Genomic DNA, 11635 nt, shown 5'->3' with positions numbered 1-11635 from the left:
CCACTGTTAAGTCTGTGCCTCTGGGTCATACTGCCCCATTCTTGCAAAAGATTCACCTTGAGACCAGAAACAAGTGCAATACTATTTATTACTGAAAATTAAATGGCCGAACACATAACCTTCTAAAGACCAACCTTACCAGTGATTCATCATAGCTAGCTAAACACAAGTTCATCTAAGAAGCGAACATATCGACAAACTCATGAATCGGCAATTACCAGAGACTTTACTTTACGTCTAGATGAAAAATGAAATGTCATCCAACATCGGGGAAAAAATGCAGCGTTGCCGACAATATTTTTGCTCCACTTAATCTATCATAATGTCGACCAGGAAATAGACGCATGAGATTCCACCAGACGAGATCAGATTAAATACAGAGAAGAAATGGGTGGAGATTCGTACCGCTTGTGTACTCATGCATAGTTCCCAAAAGCAGGTTACTTTCCTCATAGGTTATCTTTTCCAATGGCACAGAAGAGCCAGGTTACTTTCCTAACAGGTAATCTTTTTCATCGCACAAAAGACCCTTTAGAGGAATGCATGAGCGAGCAATTATTTTGATGTGATAGCTTGCATTCCAAACCCACAACAACGTCACCCAAAACTTGAAATTGAGATGGCCCACTTAGATAAGCATTCGAGGCACCAATGACCCGAAAACTCGATCTCTCCAACTCATCATCCTAGTTTTGCACGCCTTGGTTTTTCCTCAAGAAACCAAATCCATTCCAAACAAATCAGCCTTTGCTGGAATCTTCTACCTAAAATTATTGCCAACCACCAATATCTTTCTCATAAATGGAAGCATTGCACTCGGCAAGTTCGCATGCAAAAGGCTCCAAAAACCATCAGATCGAAGCTACGGCTCTTCTCATCATTTACTAGAGATCCAAACATGAAACGATCACCAAAATGGCAAAATCTCACACTAGAATCCCCCTTTGTTGATCCAACATAAACTCGAGATCTCTGAAATTTTAACCCTCGCAGGTGATGGCTCCTATGATGACCAATATTGGGGGAGGGTTCTTTATGCTGGATCGAGGCGTCTTCCATCGTCTCCGATCCCATTCTCTGAACTAAGGGCAGCACGGGAAGGTTCGATGGTAGCTGTTCATATACTCTAAATTGCACAAAAAAATTTCTTGAGGGAGATTGTGAGGTAGTCATCAATTGGATCGATGGTAAATCAGATACAATGATGGCTAACCCGCTTCTACAGGATATTCATCAGACTATATACCGAATCTTGAGTTTTTCAAGGCTTGTCATGTTTACAGAGAGGCTAACTTATGCAGCAGCTTGGTTGGCAGTTGGACAAAGTAATTTCGACTGGACGAATGGAGCCTTATTGCCTTCAGATTTCTCAATAATCTTACAAACGGACTCCATGGGTTGCTACTGTTTTCGTTAGACTTCTTGTTCCTTCCTACCGTTAGTTACTAGTTATCTTCTTGTTCCTTCCGTTAGACTTCTTGTCCCCCCACCAAGAAAAAAAAATCATGGAAAGCCTACATAAGAACTACCAAACAAAATAACATAACATATCATGAGTAGCTAGTATCACAGAAATGGACTTGAGCTAGACGTTTTGGAGGAAAGAGAGCATTTTATTTTCTTGAGAAGGGGGAAACTACTATTAAAGAACTATATATCTATCTTCTAATTATATAGCTGAAACAGATAGCATAACTCTATGCTAACCAAACACGAGATAAACAGGAATTGTGAACATAACAAGCAATGACTTGAACATAACAAGGGGGAAGAAAAGCAACACATTCTTTTAAAACTGTCCTCCAATTCTACAAGTAGCTAATATCACATCGCTAAAAGTTTACAAAAACCATGCAATGACATGAACAAAACAAGAACCCGAACATAGACAACATTTCTAACTAGGACTTGAAAGAGAGCAACAATTGTTTTTTCACGATGAAAATAGTATAGGGAAGGAGAACCTAGTAGGATGGCGGAGGACGAGGAGCCGTGGAAGCCCAAACGCCGAACACGTCGTGCGGCAGCTGACCGTTAGGCAGTAGATTCGGCGGCAAATTATAGAGCGGCGGCATCGAGCCCGGGTCCGCTCCCATCCCCCCATGCGACTGCTGCGACGACGAACCTCCGTTGCCCCCCGGGCTCTGCTGCAATGGCATGCCCTCCGACCCCGGCGGGGCCGCCGCCGCCTCGGACTCCTCGTCCCCCAGGGGCAGCCGCTCGTAGGTGGCGTTGGTGAACGTCGCCGCTATCACCATCACCGGCCCCGAGGCGACCAGCTCCCCGACCACACTCCCTCCGACCACCTGCCCCTGCCCACCGGCAAGGTAGACCGTCAGCCCCGAGGCCCCCGGCGGGGACGGCGGCGGGAGGAACGCGCCCGAGAGGGAGAGGATCTCGAAGCGGCCGTGGAGGGTGACAACGGCGCCAGGGGGGGCGGCGGGCTGGCGGAGGGTCACGTTGGTGACGACGCCGCTGCCGCTGAGGATGGACACCCCACGCTGCCGGCGGCGCGCGAAGACGGCGACGGCGTCCATGATGTCGGTCCCGCTGGCGATCTCGAGGACGTGGGAGCGGAGGGCGTTGGGGCTCTCCCTGGTGATGATGATGGGGGGCTTGGGCTTGTTCTTGGACCCAGGGGGGCGTCCGCGGGGGCGGCGCCCTGAGCTGCCTCCCCCGCCGGAGCCGGCATCGACGACCTCAAGGCCGGCGCCGGAGGAGTGGTCGTCGGCATTGGTGCCGGCGCGGCTGTCGTCGCCGTCGTTGTTGCTGGCGCTGCTGTTGGGGGTGGCGGGGTTGGGCGTCGGATCTTGTTGTTGCTGTTGTTCGCGGCGGTGAGGGCTGAGATGGGAGTTGTTGGGGTTGCGGAGATGGAGGGGAGGGGGGGCGGCGGCCGAGGAAGTGACCACCGGGTCGACCCCTCCCATGCCCACGCTCCCGGCCCACCACCGGTTTGCCAGCTCGTCGACTCTCGAAATTCGCACACAAGAGAGGCAAGGGAAGATGGCCACTGCTTGATTATGATTTCTTTCTTTCCTTCTAAAAAATCATCACCGTGCAAAAGGCTCTTGGGTGGATTCCAGGTACAAGCATACTTGTTATTCCGATACTCCTCTTTCTTTCTTTCTCTCTTCTTCCTGCTCCTCCTTTTAGATCTAGTGGCTATACCCTCTTCTGGAAGCTTCTTCCTTCCTCCTTCCTTAGCTGCTACTATTCTTGCTTCAGATCCCGTGAAGATATCCCGGCTAGAATAACAAACTCCAGCTCTCCTCCGAGCTCTGCATGCTAGACTTCCTCTTCCTTGCACGAATCCTATTCTTCAATGAAATATTTTACAGCCAACTGCAAACTATAGGAAGAGGAGGTCGATATAAATTAAGAAGGGGAAAAGAAGACAGAGAGAGAGAGAGAAGAGGAGGAATGGTTAAGGTCTCTGGTTATAAAGTGGTTAGCAAAGAATAGAAGCACCTGCTTGCAAGTAAGTCGTCGTCGTCGTCTATTTCATATGGATGGGAGTCCAACTACTCCTCTGAACAACGAAGTAGCTGGGCTTTCGTTGGCAATTAGAAGCCTTCTCTTTTCATAAACAAAACCACCGGCAGACTTCCCCCTGGCCTCTCCGCTTTCTGACTCCACAGAATACGGCCGATCCAGTACAGGAATGATCCGCTCCCAGGACACATGGGCTTATCAGAAGCGCACACACTCACTCTCTCTCTCTCTCTCTCTCGCCCCCCGGGTCCGTCTATCTTTCCATCTAGATTCTACCACCCATCTGTTATGAGAGAGAAAGAAAATGACCCCTCGCCCCTCGCCTTGACTCCTCGCTATGGATTCGTTCTGGTGCTCCCTTTGCGATAGCTGGGTGCATGCTTGCTTTGGTGGAATCTCGGTTTTCCCCATAGAGCTCCTCTCTCTCTATTTTCTCGCCATCTTTATCTTTCTATCGAGAGAGAGAGAAATGTTGGGCTGGGTTTGGGCCATTGGGGAGGTGGCGTGGGGTAACGTGCGCACGACAAAGTGGGGCGGAGTGGGAACACGTCACCGTCTCGAGTCCCCACGCAGTGGCCAAGGTCACGGTCCGGAACGGGCATCAATCAAAGGGGCCCACCCGCCTTCCCCCGAACACGCCCATCGCATTCGGCCAGCGCTCAATCCACCAACACATGCGTTTTTTGACGAGTAATGCTGCTGAGAATTTTGCATGCGGCTCCTGTGTGATTATTTTCTCTCCAATTTAAGCTCTGACATCATGCACCATAACTTGGCATCATGTTAAGGTTACAGCTTGAATGTTATCTTTAGCAAGAATCATAGATGGCCAATTCTTAGCTTGGTTTGAGCTAGTTTCAGCTTAGATTGAAATAATAAGTGACATGTTGCTATTATTTTTGAATGACAAGAAAAACATAATAGAGAAGTCGTAAAATATCTGCACTACATGTATTCTTATCTCTCGATTATCCTATCCTTGCATCTTTGTAACCCTCTCAAATCCTCCACTGTATGTAAGATAAGGATGAGTTGAATCGCACGCTTGTCATGTTTGACTTCATCTTTTCATCCACTTGCACTTCTTTTGACCAACCATTTATCGGCCTATAATATTTCATATAGATCGAGCAAATCGAGCAAAATTTATATAAATCAAGCAAATGGAGTCGGAATATGTCAACTCGTGGGAATGCATCAACTGGCGGCCAGCAAATACAAGCCTGGCACTTTTGACCTATTGAAGCTGTTCCTTTCTTTAATGCAGTTTTGCCCTGGTCAAAATCTGATCCTGGCCATCTGCAATTTTGAAATGCTTAAATGATCGTGTTGTTGCCGCTTTAGGGGTCCGCATAGGTATTAGCTTCTTACAGTCACCAGCATAGTTCCACACCGAGTCGAGCAGAGAAAGCGAGCTGTGCTCCAGCAGAAGATATTGTCCGCTCTGGAGTCCGCGTAGGTATATATCCCTCATGATTTTGTCTTTTAAAAAGTGCATTCTGAGGAAGAGGCTTTGAGCCCTCCTTATTTAAGGCACAGATTTTTCTGCTACTTGATTGATATGGGACTAAATTCGGATACCCTAGAACAGATCGCATCTCTAAGAGTTTACCTAAAGATGCAGAAATTTCGAAGGCATTGTATGCTAAGATGTCATTTTTGTACTCTGTTTGTTTGTTATTTCAGGTACAGTGCTCGCCGCCATAAACTCAGTCTTGCTCGGTAGCTACGACCGACGCGGAGGGTTGCTTCTCCGAACCATCCGTCCTTGACGGATTGAAACGTTCCGTAGTGCACCAAATTTCCAAAAAAGGAAACTGTAGCGTTCCCGCGTTCCCACCCTAGCAATCAAGGCGAAGTTGATACACACCGGTAAACTTGGTCTTCTGAGTTGACAGGATGGCGGATGCGGGTGCTCTGATGCCCTGTATGATGTGAATGCACTCGGCTTTATGGCTGGCCCAGAGATAATCCTGCAGGACACCAGAAAGCGGATTTTATTAGACGTGGGGCATGGTGGCCCTGCAGCGGAGGGGGACAGGACTGTAGCCCGCAGAGGTTCCAATGTTGGGGACTTGGGGCTGTAGAAATCTTGCGAGCGATCGATCGGCTCGCTGGCTGGCTACCTAGCTCACGGTATATCGCTAAATGGATGCAAGATTATAATATACAGTATTATATATTCGGGCAGGCACTCGGAAGAAGGAAATGCATGTCGCGTCACATGGGCGTAGGGAGCAGGAGGAAGACAAAAGTATATGGTATTAATTAATTAAAGCTGCACTAGCCGTCCACTTGCTCAAAGCGTTAGACTCGATCCCTGGATGCCTGCGGTCTGTCGTTCCCCATCATCCATGGCCGTTCTCGCACAGGGTCTGTTTCTGGTGCCATTCATCCACGTTGCCTCTGCCTCTGCCTCTGCCTGACACTCGAAAACCATCGCTTTTTCTTTCTTTCTTCCTTTTCCTGGATGAACGGGGAGTATTAATCGAGTCTGAGAGGAAAGCACTTTTTTCTTTCTTTTTTTTAACCTTTTCCTGGATGAACGGGAGTATTAATCGAGTCTAGCTTTACTTGTGTCGATCTTTTTCGCTGGAAAGATTACGCACAGCCATGATCACTTTTACAAAGTATATGGAACACAGAGAAAATTATTACCGAGTGATTAATCACTAATTTGCGCGCACTGGACTGCGCTCGCTTTTGCTTTAAATATAAAAGTATGGTGATAAATTAACAAAGTCTTAATTAAGTGAGATTTGTAAAAGGGAAGCAGGAATTGTGAAATCTCGTGTTTTTTGAATAGTTTACCTTAATTTTTAATGATCTTATAAGATATTTATCCTCTAATACAATGTAAAGGGCTTGAAGTGCAATATGCGAGATGGAATTATAACATTTTTTTGCATGGTAAGGCTTCTGTTCCTCCTACGGATATCACACGTGCCAAACACCAGCAACCAAGCAATAGCTTGATAGTTTTGTGCACCTTAGCGAGCCTACTAATCGCTTGCATTAAGATTTAATTTTTCCATCATGGAGAAAATATTAGTTAGATCGATCCATGCAATTTAAATATCCACAAGGGATCCACATAAGCCGACTTATTAAGCAAAAAAGAGAGAAATGGAGTTCGAATGCACTTCTCTCGCTCTCTCTTTCTCCTCTCCTATCATCTTGAGAGAAACCCTAAGGTTTAGCGTGCACCGGTGGTCTCTAGCTCTAATGCTTACCAATTAATCGAACAAAAAGAATGGGAACTTGCAGATCTGGCAACAATGGAGGTTGAATAGTTGGAATCAAGTCGAGCATGGATAATGTTCCGATCATAACCAAGGAACAAGTGACACATGGAAAGCGGTGGACAACATTTGGGACAAGAGTGGAGCGCTTGATTTGTAGCTCAGGTAGCTCCATTGGAAGATCTAGAGGGGAGAACAATACTGCTCAAAGAACTTGGAGGGTAAAACCTAGAAGGGGACTTAAGTGGCGCAAGAAGAGGGCAAAGCACTCAGGCTGTAGATTGGCACTTGGATAGTCTCACAGGAAGACTTGGAGAGGAGAACGACGACACTTGGAGAACCCATAAGGGGCTTAGGAGGAGGTCGATGGTGCAAGTAGATCGGAGAATCGTGGTTGTGCATGAGAGTTGGTCTATGATTCCGATAGATTTGCTCAGAATCGAGCGGAAAGGAAGGCTTGAAAGGACGCAGATGACATATAGAGCTAGAGAACAAGGGGCGTCGAAACCGAAAAATGGCAGTGCAAAAAGACGAGGGAGATCAGCGGTACACCGAGGCTAGGTGCTAGGGTTTTGCTAGGGATGAATGTAGAGGCAATGGAGCTTCGAATACGCTCGGATCTCTTTTTTTTTTTAATATGATATATAACGCTTTCTGGGTTGGTAGATTTGATCTAACTAATAATTTCTTTTTATCATATTTAAGATAAAAAAACTTATACAAAATCCTGCTTGCCCTCATAAACTAATTATATATATATATATATATATATTTAAAAGAGGGTGATCGTGTCCATTAATGGCATCCCATTGTCTGTTTGAAGGGAAGGCAGCCTTGGCTTGCGGTTTGGGTGGGTGGCACGGTGTGGCTCCACATGCAAACGGGGGGGCTTTCCGAGGCGGTGAATGGGGGACAGACAGATTGGATCAGATCAGGGACACGCCCACCCTCTCTCTCTCTCGCCACTCCACAGGCTTGTAAGGAGTTGATCAATGTGCACGTGCACGACACCCTAGATGCGGCTTCCCTTGTTTGTATTTTTAGATCGAGTGGATGTGGATGATGGAATGAACTTTGACGGCCTCTTGGCACCGTAGAATGTGATCATGCGCAGAAAAGCATCCAAAAACAGGCTACTTTGTTGCAAAGGAATTGATACGGCAGGCCAACTACTTCAAAGCTCGTCACCATAAAGCTTTTTCAACCAATCAGTCGAACTCCACCGTATAGCCAACCTCAGAAGCGCGTCCTTTAAATTTTAAACTCTCTTTTTAGGTGGCAATACCTCGGTCGTAATTCCAAGCGGCTTCCACAATTGCGTGACCAATGAGCATAGAGCATGATGGTCGCGCATGATCTTCGAAATGCACAACTGGTTAGCAAAAACGGCCGATCCCTGCATCTAAACTCTTATGCGACGGACTTGACCCTCAAATCTTAGAATCTAAGGAACCCTCCAAAAAGCCTTTTTTATGCTCCTGTGCTGCTACTTTGTCACTCTCATGATATTTTCATTATTTTCTAAGAATCTGTCTGGCTTAGATACCGGAGGATCTCCCACCGAATACTCTCCGATAAGCAAACTTCATTATCTTTGTTGTTTCAGGTAGATTCTATGTCGAAGCAAAAAATTTGAGCACGATCTCCTCCTTCCAACGCCATTTTGGGAATGACTAATGTTGGAGCCTTCACCATCCGAGCACAACGTCCATCGCATCGCCACCTCAGAGATGCATTGCTATTTTCGGCCGATTTTTATAGTCTGAGTAGCTAATCGTCCGAGCACCTCAGTCAGTTCGACATCTTGGTCAAGCCGGTTCACAATGGTGATAGGAACTAAGATTTCTAAGAGAAAAAAAAGTGGAACAATAAACTTAGCGGAAACTCAACGAGACCGTCCATATAGGGGAGCTATAAATAGTATTACATCCTGTGCTATATGGTTCATTTTGTCTCACGCTAAGCATCTCTCATGAACCTTACCATACCAATTGTCAAGCAAATGCAAACTATGACATGGCAGAATGCTATAAGAGCTTCTTTCCTTCCAAGAAGCATCAAAAACATGATGCCTTGATTTTGTGACAGTAATTGCAACCAAGCTTTTAAGTCTATTCATGAAATCCCCTTATTTCCTATGCCAATAGGTAGCTTGGTTTCATATAAACTGTCTAATTCTATAAAGAAGTTGGCATGCCTCCTTTACAAGGAGCGATGTATAAATAAATGTTTCCAGCGACATCATGTTATGATAGTTATATCATAGCGATGACAAATCTCACATACAAAATAGAAAGATAGGCAGAGGCGTAGATAAAGAGAGCGATTGTAAGCCAGTAATAAGAGCTAGCTAATTATGACCATTATAGTACTAAAAATTAAAATTATATATTTTTTTTTGAAAATTAGCTATGATAATGGCTATATAGCCCATAGCTATCATGAATGTCATAGCGATAGAAGTTGCATTCTATTCTATGTCAAGGCAGTGCATGTTATAGCTTGATGAAAACTTAAAAAAATGCCATTATCTTAAGATTATTATTACCAGTCACAGTAGCTAATGATATTTGATTATTCTTTCACCCTAGTTTTTAGTTTATTTATTAAAGCAGTGCCTATCATAACAATCACCCTTAGGTAAAAAAATAGTGTAAAATAGAAATATTCCCGCACATATTCAGTTTTTTATGTTTTGAGTGAGTTTTTTTATGTTTTATAACATTGCTAATATGTTAAGTAGTTTTCTTTATTTTATAGAGTGAAAAGACCTAACACCGATTGTTGTAACCTTTATTTACAGCACCAATATATATAACAGTCATAACAGCCATTGTTTGCCGTGCGATGCTCCATGTTGTTTTTTATTAGTCATGCTTTAAATATAGTTTGTGCTTATATAAAAAAGCTTTAAAAAAACAGGCATGGGAGGACTGAGAAGGTAGAGTGGACTCTGGAGTTCACGTCATGCCTGCCATTTGGCAGCCTCCAGATTTCGCCGGTCGTACTTCCAAACTTTGGATATGCCTCTTTTAACCCCTTCCCAGTACCAATTCCGTCCGGAGGTACCATCTGGGCTCGGTTGCACCTTCCGCGCCAGAGAACGTCAACCGTCCTTTCGCAACGTCAACCGTTGGATCGTATAATAGACGGATCTCGAAGCATTTCAATCGCTTCCTCCCATCCGTCTGTATAGATTTCGAAGATGGAACGGTTGATGTCGCGAAAGAAGGGGTACTGTCGAAATTTTGAAGAGGAAAATAAAAGAAAGGGAGATAAGAGATGGGTGGATGAGCCTTTTGATGACTTGGATCCCCACCTTGGCCTTTATTTAAATCCTCGCCTTGCTGCCCATTATTTTTGAAAGCCGCATTGCCGGCCGACCCTAAAAAAGGGCGCCTGTGCCCGCGAGGTTCGCGTTGAAAGATTTGAATGCAGTCGCGTAGTGGAGGCCCATAACTCTCGTTAACGTAGCCCTGACGAAGAGAGGGTACTCCTGGACCCATGTTAGCCTCTGATAACAGACTGAGCGAGCAATTCCTACACATGCAGTGCAGGTGATATACTGCCCCATTTTGTTTGAATGCATAGCCTATAGCTGGATCTAGGATCATAGATTGGTACTTGATATTTTTCTGAACCAGCCACAGCTGATATGGTAGATCGGGAGCTCGCCACGAAGCCTTCGGCCCCAAAAAAAAAAAAAAAAGTGGAGAACCTTTTAAAATTTAAACTCTCCTCCCAGCCGATGACACCTTGGCCACGATTGCGAACGATCTTTATAATCATATGACGGACGGGCAAGACATGCGAAACATGATGCTCGAGAGAAATGCTCGTGCAAGATCTTTGAAATGTGCGATCAATTACCAAAAACGACCGATCCGCACTCCCAAACTATTCGGCGATGGGCACTTTGCCCCTCTTACAATTTTCCTGGAGGACCCTCCGGGTAAGTGGTCTTGAGCCCTCTTACGCCTTTGTGCTACCACCCTGCTGCTCTCCCAATCCTCCACTATTCTCCTAAAAATCCGTTTGGTTTAGGCATCAGAGGATCCCCATCGAATACTCTCCAGTAAGAGGACTTTCTTGTCTTTGCTCTTTTATATCGGATCTAGCATTGAAGCGAAGGTCTGGGCAAGATCTTCTCCTCCCAATACTACTTCAAGAGTGACCAACATTGGAGCCATCGCCACCTGAGCATAACGGCTACCATATCGCCACTTGGAAGACATATCGCGATCTTTAGCTGATTTTTAAGGTATGAGCATCTGATTGTCTAAGCACTCTAGTAACTCAGCCAGCTTGGCACCTCGGTTAGGCTGATTCCTAGCAGCAACAGTACCCATATCTTTTGACCTAAGTCTTGGATCCGATTTCAAGATAAATATTATAAAAGAAGAGGCATGGGTTCATATTGTTTCACGGAGAATGAGCCGGTAAGTGCCATGCTTGAACATGTGTCACAAAGAATACACTACACCTGCATACAGCACTTCTGCTGCACATGCTACACATATTGCAAAGTAATAGGTGTTCATTAAAATGAGACAAATGCCACCTATGGGGTTCCGTGTTGCTGATTTGGCAACTTTATAATCAATCCTGTAAATTGCTACAATTCACTTATTGCCGCATAGTAAGAGAATTGTTCGTGTGCACACATTGAAAGCCTCGTAACATTATATTTATATAACAATAAATGATCAAATGGTGCAATATTTATCAGATGTACCCGAAAATCAAAAACTATCAGATGTACCCAAAAATCAAATGGTGAGGTGAGTATTCCACTGGACATATCCTCCACAGGCTTCTGCTCTCATCTTAAATTTCCACTAACATGCTTCTTGATTTCAAGAAATAATTTTGTGCATACATTATTGCATTAAGTATATTCA

The 11635-nt window shown here is 45.1% G+C and overlaps 1 pseudogene across 1 annotated transcript; it reads right to left on the bottom strand.

Moving 5' to 3' along the window:
- Nucleotides 1–1767: 1767 nt before the first annotated feature.
- Nucleotides 1768–3977, bottom strand: LOC103715680 (AT-hook motif nuclear-localized protein 15 pseudogene; annotated as a pseudogene). The gene is made up of 2 exons (XR_015967681.2): nt 3469–3977; nt 1768–3349 (listed from the first exon to the last, which is right to left on the bottom strand). The product of XR_015967681.2 is annotated as an AT-hook motif nuclear-localized protein 15 pseudogene (transcript).
- Nucleotides 3978–11635: the final 7658 nt, after the last annotated feature.

Source organism: Phoenix dactylifera, chromosome 8 (assembly GCF_051530095.1).
Source record: "Phoenix dactylifera cultivar Ajwa chromosome 8, Ajwa_hap1_PhDact_Kaust_v1.1, whole genome shotgun sequence".
Lineage (NCBI taxonomy): Eukaryota > Viridiplantae > Streptophyta > Magnoliopsida > Arecales > Arecaceae > Phoenix > Phoenix dactylifera.
Note: the sequence above shows the minus strand (reverse complement) of the source record. Positions and strands in the feature narration are given on the sequence as shown.